Below are 12408 nucleotides of genomic sequence, written 5' to 3'. Positions count from 1 at the left end.
GTCCCAATTTATTTCTCCACTCATACAGTTACAAGAGGGTGGGATGGAGAACCCAATATTCCAGAATCATTACATCACATTGAAAACATCATCCAAGAGGTAGTGGTTAGTTGGCATATATGCATGTTTCACCATATGCTATTGTTTACCTAAAGTGGAGGCTTGGACAGGAAGTAAAATTTAGAATTTTTTTTAAGTTGTAAATCAGCCAAGATTATACTTCCAGGTCTAGAAATGAGTCCTGATGTTACATAAGAATTTAACAGGCTTTAACATTTACTGTAAAAATATTTGCTATCTCCAATTAAAACCAGTTTGCTTTGATTATAGAAATGTCAGCAGTGCAATTGATATAAATATTGTTATACAATAACTTTCAGTTTGTGCCATCATGGTCCAATTTCCTCAGCTCTATTTTTTATGGGTTCCAAATGTAAGCAATTTCATTGGTCTGGTTAAATTATACCATAGTACATCTAGCAAACTACAAAAACTATATACATTATATAAATTGTCAGAACAGAGTACTACATACTGAAGAGACACCTATGGCTGGACCATCAAGGGTGTTAGAAATAAACAAAAGCTCCGTAAAACATTTTATAGCATTCACCTGCTCAAACTCAGCACAGTTCTAGCTGGTTCTATTTGATATTTACCTTCTCAGATCTAAAATAGTCAATGGAAAACAGAAAGAAGTAGAAATTACATATTAATCCGGATTGCAGGATGTTTTACCCTTTACGGGAAGGAAAAATAATAGTAATCTCTATTTAAAAGAGTGATTGGATTTCCACTTTTTAGAGATTCTGATTTAACATTAAGAATCTGCAGATGACTTTAAGCAGTTATTGTATATGGGAACAGCGCTGAAATTTGATTCCTTACACTTTTATTCTAATCAAGCAGCTACACGTCTAGCTATGGATATGTGCCATTGATTAGGATTGCTAAAAACTATCTCTTACGATTTTCTTCATCATTTAATCTACCTGTGGTTGTGCTCGTAATCCAGTTCAAACCCTTTTTCCAAATGGTAAATGATAGGAAATTTCCTTTTTGTTAAATATGCACAGATTACTACTTTTGAAGGTCCACTGAAAGGAATTTAAATAAATATAGAATTTCAATGAAATTATCATACATTTGTCTATCTGATCCATGGCATTCTCATGAGATTGCTTCTAAGTGTGTGCATGCGTCTGTGTGTATAAGAGAGAAGAAATATGTGAGGACTAAGAACATTTGTTTTCATTAAGAGAAATTAATCACTGAGTCAAGTATTCAAAGTATTGGTCTTCTTTTGACCTCAGGTCAGCAGGTAAGTAAATACACAAATAAATAAATCACTTCTTTGGGAAACCTCAGGAAATTTATTAACCATAATCCATACCAACCACTTGATAAATATACTTAAAACTGAAAATGATGGACTTTCAGAAAAAGAGCAAGCTTCAAGCAAAGATTACATGTATTCTAATTGCTATTTCTAACATGGAACGGAACAGAAAATTTGTTATATTAATATTGACCCTTCTTATCCCTTCCAAGTTTTAAAGTTCCACACTAAGCCTTCTGTTTGCAGAAGCAACAACCAAAATAATGTTTTGCAGTTTGACAATTTAAAGTAACACTGTACGGAATAAACTTGAATGTTTGAATGTTCTGCTTCAGCTTGAATCTTTGTATTAAAGGCATCACAAAGGTACAATGACTGTAAGGGAAACTATGATCATGTCAGTGTTATTTACACATTTGACGGTTAATCTGAAACTCCAAGGCCTATAGGGTATTCAGACTTCCAATTAGGCCTTAGAATGAGATGATAGTTACATATAATCTGATTTTACTTTTTAACACACTTACATGTTTGAATATTTGGAATGTCACTTAATCATCCTTATAGCACAATGAGTCTACAAAGCATTCTTCCCTTCAGCCCCACTGTACAGTTTGTCAAATGACATGACTGGTTTTAATTCATAACTGTAATCTAGAACTAATGGCAAATAATTCATGTATTCCAATATGTTCATTTTCTACTATACGCCTGGCCTTGTTCTAAGGACAAGACTCTCAGTTTTACTGTGCAAATGCTAACATTTCTTCTTAGAGTTGTTTTCCAGAACAGCTGCTTTTCAGAAATATTTGGGGGACAATCTGAAAACTTTTAAATAACACTTAAGAACATAGATTCATTTTACAAATTACATGAACCCATTTTCAAATGTACATTGTGACTTTTGTTATCACTAAAAGATTCCAACATTACTTTGGTATGTTCCAAAGCTCTTAACTACGCTTTAAAAAAAAACTTTGCCATAGTAAATTATTTAACACATCAGCAAAACAAAGTCTTATGAACTCGGACAAAAACTGGCAAAACCAGGATTCTGCTTTTCCAGTTATTTATTTGAAGGGTCATACTGTGCCTCATGAAAATTCATTTTCCCCCACATTGCAGATATGAAGAGCAAGGGGTGGGGGCTAGCAAACAAGCCAATGCTGGCTAATCATGGAATAGAATGCAAAGCTGTGGATCTCCTGTTAATATTAATAAAAATAATAATTGTTTTGTTCCTAAGACTCTTTCTTGGCAGCACTGGAGTAACCTATGCTCCAAATCGAAAGTCTACGGACTAAGAAGATGGACCAGGATTATTTAGCTGAAAGATAATAGAGCAGACATTTGCAATGCCTTCCCCAAACAGGTTAAGAATAACGATTGATTCTCACAGTACAGTGTACCTGGTTTGTTAATTTTAATCATAGAACAACCATCTAAAATTCAAGGAAGCTATGACCCTTACTTACCACAAACGAGATCAATTAAATGCTAATCTAACAGTACCTTTCAGAGTCCACTGGGGTGTTTCATTTCTTTTTGGTTTCTACAACCAAATGGCTACGAATTTCCCATCTATGGCACCAGAAACTTCTTTTTGTATTTCCTCGGATCACCTCAAAAACACCTCTGGATTAAAATCTCAAGGGGGGAAAATGGGAAAGTTCAGGACTTCTCCTGACCATTTGCTTCATATTGGACATGTAGAGTTTTTCTCCACAAATTAGCATATAGTCAGTAGCAGCGATGCAGATCGCCTAAACCCGAAGCTGCCGAGGGCAAGCTCGAACTGCAAACCAGCCCCCGTCCCCGCCCCTACTCTCTCCGAGGCGAAATGAATGTCGAGACGGCATCTACTAGTGGAGTGAGATCGTCTGTCTCCGTAACTGTAAACAACCGGCTGCACTGTGTTCGCTGAAATGTTTAAATACACTCTTGACTGCAAACATATCCACTCACCGAGTAGCGCCAACAGTCTCCCCTTCTCCACCTCTAGGAAAAAGCATCCTAAAACTGAATTGGCAACCCGCCGGTTGTGGCGTGGACGAAAGTGAGGTTACATTTCCCCAGGCATGCCGAGAAGGTACTAGGCGCTGGGCAGATGGGCTGGCTGCTGCTAGATTCCCGGGACTCAGTCTCAGGATGAAATGTGAAAACGGGTAGCTGAGCGCTTAGTTAGAGCCAACCTGGGTAGCTGAACGCGTAGTTAGAGCCAAAACTGACGGTTCCCAGGGCACCCACTGCTGCGTAAAGACTGTCCCTTTTGACAAAGACTGGGGTGTAGGGAAAACGCATCGGGTGGGGCCCCAGACAGCATAGGTTAGGAGGTCCTGAAGTTCCTCCCAGAACCTGCGCTCCCCGAGTGAGATTCGAAGAGATATTCAGAAGCAAACAGGTACTAAAGTGTGTCCTAGCCCCTGGGCATCTTCTCAGAGATGGCAGGAGCATAATCCGAGTGGCCGAGCCCGGGGCGGACGTTCCAGGTGGGAGGGATACCCAAGAAGAGGCGCCCCCCTAGTCTCTCCTGGGACCCAGGCCCCTCCACCCTTCGTTTGTGTCCACTTGTTAGACTGCCGGGACTCAGCGGGAGAGCCCAGGCGAGGACCCCCCTTTCAGAACCTGAGGAGTTGGTTGGCAAAAGTGTCGCCCGAGAAGCCCAGGGTGCCCTCGAAGGGCAGCGCCCCCCAGGGCCCCGCTTGAACCTCTAACGAGGCCGACCTCCTTTCTCCCCCAGGTGGTCCCGAGCTCCGAGCCCGGCAGAGACCGAAAGAAGGAGCAAAGGTTCCGCCACCTCGGGCAGGACTGCCAGAGCCGACACAGCTCGACGCTCCCGGCCGGAGCCACCATCCAGCGCCAGCAGCCTCGGGGCGAAGTTCGCCTGGAGTCCTTGGGTTGGGAGGTGGGGGTGGGGGGCGGGGGGGCGAGCCAGAGGGAGAAATGCACTTACCTGGTCCAGGCGCAAGTTTTGATGCGGTCCCCAGGTGCGGTCTCCCGCCCCCTTGCCAGGTGCTCAACCCCTCCGGACGTTGCAGGCACCTCGGACTTCAAGCGTCTCAGCGGGTTCCTGCAGGAAACGACTGTAAATCCACATTACTGTTCGAACTGCCGCTCCGGCCCCCGCATCGCTCTCCGGCCGTAGGCAGCGGTGCTCTCAGCCAGCAGCCGCTCAGGGCAGGGACCGAACCTGGCTACCACCGCGCCCGCGAACGCCCGCCGCCAGGAGGGTGCTTGCGCCCAGGGTCGTACGTGTGTGCGAGAGTGTGTATACGCGTGTGTGTTCGTGAAAGAGAGAGTCTGCGTGTCTGTGTGAGCAAAAGGAGTGAGCTCAGCCCCTGGGGCACTAGGAGGTGAACTCCAAGCAAAGCCGGAGCCTGCAGCGCTCCAGGGTTCGGGGCGTCTGCACAGCTGCGTTGATGTTGCCGTGGCCGCCGCCGCCGCGCTCTAAGGCTGGTCGCGGTGGTGCAAAAAATGTTTCTCCGCTACTCGAGACCAAAAACCTGCCCTGTCTACTGAGCATGCCCGGTTTGACAGCTCCACAGCCGAGGGGTTTTTTTCCCCCCTTTTCCCCAAGACTCCAGGTTTTAGCCGCAGCTGAGATAGGGGGAGGGAGGAGGAGGGCTGAGGGAGCAGGTATCGGGCAGAGGAAGGGAAGTCGAAGAAAGATGGGGTGTTAGAAGGTGGAGAGAGGGTAGGAGAAAGCTGAGGGTGGGAGCAAAGGAAGGAATTTGGATAAACAAAATTTAAATTTAGCACAATGAGTACCTGGCCAGGGGACTCTCATGCCTAGCTTTTATTATTTTTTCCCAAGGGTTAGATGGGATGGGGAGTTCGGGAGAGTATTTGTCATCCCCAAGATCAACCTGGGACAGGGTTTCATAGTCATGACAAACGCAAACGCGCGTGCACACACACCACACACAATGGAGAGCGATCACTGCTCCATGTGTAAAACCTCACCACTGACTTAGAAAGAATGCCAAGTCTCTTGCCAGTATAACTTTGGCAACAACAACAAAAAAAAGCGAGGGAGAGAGAGGAATTGTTGGGGTTCCTCCTTTCCCTTCTCCCTGCCTTCCAGAAACGCCAAGCCCGTGACTGCGGAGCACAAGTGACCCCCGAGCTCTCGTGTAGGTCTGCGTGAGAGCACTGCCGACTGCCTCCCGCTGACAGTGCGACCCCAGCGCGCCAAGGCCGGCCACATGCAGCCTCCTGGCGGCGCGTCAAGTCAGCACTTACAATGTCCGTCTGGAGGGGGGGTCCAATGCTCCAGCTCCAGCCCCGCCTGGTCGCCCAGTTCCCTGGGCTCCCCGACCGGCTCCGCCCCTCACCCAGCCGGGCACCGGGGCACGTACCCAGGCGAACCCGGCACGCTGCCCAAAGCCTTGGATCCCTCCCTTTCCACCCTCTTCAGCTTCCTCGAAAAAGCGGAAAAGCGGAATCTGCATGCCCATAAACTCGCTTCGGGAGCTTTAGGAGTCATATTGGGCATGCTCAGGACTTGGGGCGCCTAGCGTGGAGGAACTCTCCAGTCACCCACATCTGCACGTCTGGGCCAGATGTGCATCTGAAGCCTGAGGCGTTGGCGCCGGATTAGAGTTTGACTCCGGTTCCAGGGAGGGCCGCGGCGACGACCACAGTCGCCTTCTCCTTCCCGGCTTCCCAGCGAGAGCCTGACCGTGGGAGATACCAAGTGCAGAGCCAGGGGAGCTGCACCAACTGGAGAAACCGGAGTGTCGAGTTCTCCCAGACCCCCTCCCTGCAACGCCACCCGGGCGGTACACAGGTAGGGGGCGCGCAGAGCAGCACAGAGTGACTGCTAACCTCTAGGTAAAGAAAAGAAAGCGCGAAGACTCGAACCTTCTTTGGGGCAAAGACATATACTGTTGGTTTTCTTGAGTGAAGAAAGCAGGGTGCGTGTGCTTATCTATGTGTGTGCACTTACGTTTATAATTTTTCTCCGCTAGCGCAGGGACAGGGAAGCGAGAGGCTATGGCCGAGCTGAAAGCCCTCTGGGGGTTACAATAAGGCACATTTAGATCCTTGGCGGGCCCTATTACCGAAAAGAGTTTCTCGAGGCGCGGTGGGCGCGCACCAAAGCTTCATGCTGTTCTCCACCCTGGATGGTGGCAGAAGCTAGAGGACGGCTTCCAGGCTGGATGGTCCCTGTGCTCCAGAGCTGGGGGACCGGATTTAGTTTCCGAAAGAGAGGTAGAATAGGGTGACGCCAGGGGGAGATCTCAGAACCTTGTGTTCCTGTCTTCCTGGCTTTTGGTACCGGTATTTGCAAAGAGGGAGCACTGTAAGCCCAGCACACTACCGAGGGTTGGAAATATACCGAGCTGCGCACTCTCGGCGGGGCGGGGGGGGGGGAGAATCGGGGAATCGAGCACGTTTATTCTCATCGTCCCCTTTCCAACACCGCCTTCAGCTTCGGGCAGGAATCGTTTGGATCCCTGCAGCACACCATCACCCCACCACCCACCCCCACCCCACCGCAACAAAGAAACAAAAGATGACAACCCGACTCTAGGGGCATAACAACTGCTTTCAGAACCATCTCTCTTTTGGGCTGTTGAAAAAGCAATAGGGAAGGCGATGGTTGTAAAAAACCTGTGTCTTGCACCATATGTAAATGAACCTTACTAAAGCCCACTACCCTTACCCAAAACAAAACAAAACCTTGTGTTTAGTTTTTAATCCTAAATAAAAGATTCCTTTTTAAGAACCGCCTAGCACCCTGAACTGTGGATGGAAAAGACTTTCAGGATACCCCCTCAATTCCCACCTAAGAGTTCTAGAAGGAGGAAAAAGAAACATCTGGCCAGTCACTTTTACAGTGATTCCAAAACACTGTGAAGTCTAAGGAATTCTGTACCAGTGATTAAAGAAACAGCTCCTCATTAATAAAAAGGGAATTCAGGCGGAATGGGACACGGACAAGCCACAATAGCAGTGGAAATGCAATATAGGATTTAAAACCATGATCATCTCACTCTCACACTTGCTGTCTCTTTGTTACTCTTTTTGAAGACATGGGGAGGAAGGGACAGTTGATGCCTAGGGATTTCATGAAAGGAAACAGCTTCTTTCTCTCCTGGCAATTCAACAGTCCGTTTAATCGTTTTTAAAAAAAGAAAATACTTTCTCCTCTACCTCCTCTTCTTTATATTTTCTCACATTCTTCCCTCTCATTTTCCTCAGTCGTCTTCCACAGCTCCCTGGAGCCCTTAATTCATTTGCTCTGCACCTGTCTCCCTTTAGTTTTCTCAAAAACATTGTTTCCCTTTTTAATTCCAAAATACAAAGGGCTCTGTCACTTTTCTCCTTCACTGAAGGACTGATTTACAGTTTCTGGAGGCCCACAACCTGATGCGGTAGCTGGGTTTCCTAAAGCATTTATTAAACTTTAGAGATTCCCTAGATCGTTTAAGCAACAGGAAATTGCAGCATTCTCAAGTCATTTTGCTCATAGGACCAAGATTTTTATTTCGAAGGTGGATATCAGGGAGAAGGCACACTAAATTGCCAGCTTCAGAATGGCCAGTGTAAAGGAAAATATAACCAATTATAATGGAGCATGCAATCTATATAAGACAGTTGCCTAGTTGCCTAGATTATTCAAAGAATTTACTAGGAATTTTAAGAGATACACCTTTTCGTTAACAAAGACCGCACACATGAACTTGTACACCCTTGTATGTTTATTCCCAGAACTAATGCAATTACAAAAATTCAACCCAGAAAATTATCTCGAAGTGTCTACTATGTTCCAGGAATGTAACAGCACTGGGACTATGTAAAGAAATGGAGGCTTTAAGAATCTAAGAGATTTTCAAATATATGCGGGCATTTCAATAATCAAAGAAGCTTATACTGAGTGATTGTTACTATGTACCTAGAACAATAAAGTCCTATAAAACAGTGTGTAGATATTGTGGCCTTGGTATTTTAAACATATTTGTTGAATCCATAGGCTGTATTCTCTACAAAGAATGAGTAATGGAAAATATCACCTATTTCAATCTTGTTTCTAAGTACTCTCATAAGTAAGAGTATAAGTACAATAATATTAGAAGGCTAAAGTCAATAACAATCACATAAAGAAAATCAATGTGAACTATCTGAAATGAAGGGGTTTTGTTTGTTGCTTGTCTAATGTAAAGATGTTTTCAAAGGCACATTTTCCAAACGTACTTGTTGTGGTAAACCATTATTTCCCATTTCACCTGATAACCATGTCATCCAGAGATCAGCTACCAGAGATTATGAATGGTGCTGGCACCTTACCCTTTGGCTACAATGATTGGAAGGAGGAAAGGTAGCTTAATGAATTTTTACCCTAACAGTTACCATAAACAGATCTGTTAAATTGCAGTCACCAGCTTACCGCTAGGGAGTACCCATATCTGGTCGACTGCGAGCCCCTCTGGGGAAAGCAGCCACATTGGAGGAAGCTCATTTGAGCCTGTATGTGAACAGCTGGTGGCCGGGATCCTGCATCCATCTGCTCAGAACAGAGTCAGGCACATTATTTTTCACATACCCAAGTAAGGCTCAGGAAAGTGACAAGCCAATTAAAGTCTTCTCTCTACCTATTCCTATTTAGTATCCAAAAAGACAAATGGGTCCTGTGGATGTACTTTTCTGACTAGAGTTCCAAGGAGAAGCAAAATTCTTTCTTTTTTAAAACTTTGGGCTTTAGCAAGTTAGTTTGTATTCAACATAGCAAGCCTTGCTAATGGAAGTGTATGTTCAGACAGAATATCCCTCATTGTAAAGGCCCCATCAATGCTACTGCACCTACTCTCAAAATAAATATCTCTCATACAGATTAATCTTAACCTTCAGAAACAAACGGGTCTCAATAGGGTGCAGTGGCACTTCATTTGTGTTACTGCTATATGGGTTAAAATAATTGCCCAAATTTAAACTATAGAAAGTTAAGAGAATGGCAACTTGGTCTTTTAATTTATATGAAATCCACTTATATTTGATATACATACACCTATAAATATGGCAATAACAATAATTTTACCCTCAAAGATAACAGTGATTTCCCTTTCGGATCTGAAAGCTGGCATTATGAGGCTGTTTGTACTTTTATTGGAAATACTTTTAAAAATACAGTATACTTTTGGGCACTTTTTAGCTATCACAGATGAAAAGAGGAAATGTTGATTTCAAAATGTGCCATGATTTCTGTTTGAGAAATGAAATTACACTCCAGAAAAAGAATTTGAAAAGAGTATAGAACAATTAGGATTGTTCTGTTGGCATTTAAATGCACTTGAACTTCTCTCTAAATTCGTGACCTTAACCTTTTAAAGTGAATTATTATCATGATTGACTTACAGGTAACTATTAATTTGTATTGAAATAACTAAAGCATTTAGTGCTTCTGAAACGCATGCTTAATAACAGCCATAAGCAGACTTTTATAGCTACATGCATTAACAATTGCTATTAGATGCTAACAATTTTAGTATAGTGTATTATAAACAGATTTTAAATGTGTTTTATATGAAAATTAGGGACAAGTATGTTATCATTTTCTATGCAACACAATAAACATGAATAATTTCTTCTTAGACTCAGGAAACAGGTCCCCCATATGTATCTTCATTCTGTCATTCATACTTTTGTGAAGCAAAGATTTATAGAAAGCCCACTATGTGTCTACTCAGTGCTAAGTACTGGAAAGAGAGTGATAAACAAAATATACCTGCTCCTGCTTTTGTGGAGATTACAATCCACTGGCAGGATACCAACATAACCAATCCTACAATGACATATATAGTTTTAAACTGGTGAACACTCTGAAGGAAAAGAACATGGTATTGGCAAAAAAAAAAAAATACAGAAGAGATTCCATTTAGATTGGGGTTGGAGTGATTAGGTAGCTTCCCTGAGGCAGTGGCGACTAATCTGAGTCCAAGAGAATGAGTAGTAGTTAGCATCACAGGCCTGTAGAAAAGAAGCAGCTATGGTACAGTATTTACATGAGAAATAGCTTTACAGTGTCAAGACCATCTGGAATGTATTGAGCATAAGTTGTATATTTGGGGTGGTGGTGGTGGTGACATAAGATGAGGCAAAAGAGGCAGAAAGGAGCCAAATTATATAAATATTTAGGGGACTTGATAAGGATTTTACACTGAGGACAATGGGTGTGATATGATCCAATTTACTGTTCGACGGATCTTAACGTGCATCAATCAAATCCTTATACATGGCCAGCCAACTCTCAAATAATAAACTTTTTCTATCCTTATTCTTCTGACCTCTCTGTGGTACCAAGGGTTCCTTAGAAACTTTTAGGGTATCTATATAGTCAAAATTATTTTCATAATACTAAGATATTATTTGCCTTTCGCTCACATTCTCTCACAAATATAACTCAATTATGTAAATGCAAAAGCAGCCATGGCCACTGTGGCTCAGCTAATTTGGGCACTGGCCCACAAACCAAAAGGTCATGGGTTCAATTCCTGGACAAGGCACATGCCTGGGTTGCAGGCTCGATCCCTGGTCTGGGTGTGTACAAAAGACAGCCAATGGATGTTTCTCTTTCACGTCCATATTTTTCTCCCTCTTTCTCCCACCCTTCCCCTCTCTTTAAAAAAAAAGTTTAAAAAATAACTGAAAAATGAGAATTTAATTATGTTTTATTAAGCCAGGCACAAAAAGATAACACTACAATTCTTCTCAATTTTTGTTTGGGAAAATACAGCAGTTTTTCATGTAAATCTTATTTATGTTAACATGTAATGAATGAGTTTACTACCATTACCTTAAGGACATAAATACATAAATTTTTTATTCCTGCCTGTTTTAACATCTGATAAATAAACACCAATGGATTCAATTGCTGTCTTAACCCAGTAACCCACATTTGAAAAAGTATGGATGATCCCCCCCCATTTCCAGGTTTAAATAATTACTTCTAGTTTATATCTTCAAGACCATATCTCCTGTCCCAACATTCCTCCTGGGCTCCATCTTTAACAGCTGCCTGGACATTTCCTCCTTAATATTTTAAAATTACCTCAAACTAAACTTGTTTAAAATGGAACTCATTCCCAACATGCTTTTTCAGTTTTTAATTTTTAATGAACTTGTAAACAGAAAAGCTCCCATTTCAAAATAAAAACAAAATCACAGATCATTTACATGTTTACAAGTATTACACTTATCTAAGCAATATGCATACATGTTTAATTTTAAGATGTTAAGTAAATTTCTGTGACAAATATACTTTTTTCCTAAATACAAAGAACATTAAAGAGTTAATGCAGAGTCCTAAGTATAACCTAGTAGTCACTAAGTTTTTCTTAAGTCTTCACTTTAGATGTTATTTCTAGCACAGGTAAGCAGTCAGAATCTTTCTTTTGTAGCTACTGTACAAGCTGGCTTGCAAACAAGAAGCCAACCATTTTAAGAATGTTTTAAGTGAAGAACTTACAAACCCCAGGGATGTATAAACCCTAAGAATGCACAATTGTGAGCATTTGCAACCATCACAACTGTGGCTGAAGACTGTTCATGCAGTCCTTCTGAAATGACATCTCAAAGCAGTATAGTTCAAAGTAAAAGATTTTAACAACAATAACAAAAAAAAACCAAAGTAATTGCCACAAAGTCTGGTCTACATTTGCAAGGTGAAACAGATTATTTAGAGACTAATTTTAAACATTTAGGTAAAAACAATTTATGAATTCAGAAAATAATTCAATCACATAAAACAGAGTAAAAGACTTTAGCCTCCAAAATAACATATGAACAGTTTATCCACCAATTTGTGCATGTCAACCATTTTGTTAACTTTTCTACTTGAAAAAAAATACAATAGTAAACTGAACACCATGTTTTGCTTTCTCAGTTAATACTCACAATTAGAGGCTACAACTCAGAAACGACATCACCAATGTTGACCAGAGGTAGTTTATTTTGAAGTTAAATTCTTTACACCAAGTAAACAGTTGTCTACATACAATCACTGGCTAGTGTGCATATGAATTCAAAGTTCTAAGTTTCAGGAGAAACAAATGCTGTTCCCAATACTT

At 42.3% G+C, this 12408-nt stretch overlaps 1 long non-coding RNA gene across 2 annotated transcripts in view; it reads right to left on the bottom strand.

The window, feature by feature from the left end:
* The window catches only part of LOC118983070 (uncharacterized), a 56755-nt gene extending 51994 nt beyond the window's left edge, over window positions 1-4761 (bottom strand). For both annotated transcript variants that reach the window (XR_005065639.1, XR_005065640.1), the window contains exon 1: window positions 4293-4761. This is a non-coding gene — a long non-coding RNA (uncharacterized LOC118983070). The remainder of the gene's footprint in view (window positions 1-4292) is intronic.
* Between the last annotated feature and the right edge of the window lie 7647 nt (window positions 4762-12408).

This window comes from Sturnira hondurensis, unplaced genomic scaffold, assembly GCF_014824575.4.
Source record: "Sturnira hondurensis isolate 20B ecotype Veracruz unplaced genomic scaffold, ASM1482457v3 Scaffold0002633, whole genome shotgun sequence".
NCBI lineage: Eukaryota > Metazoa > Chordata > Mammalia > Chiroptera > Phyllostomidae > Sturnira > Sturnira hondurensis.
Note: the sequence above shows the minus strand (reverse complement) of the source record. Positions and strands in the feature narration are given on the sequence as shown.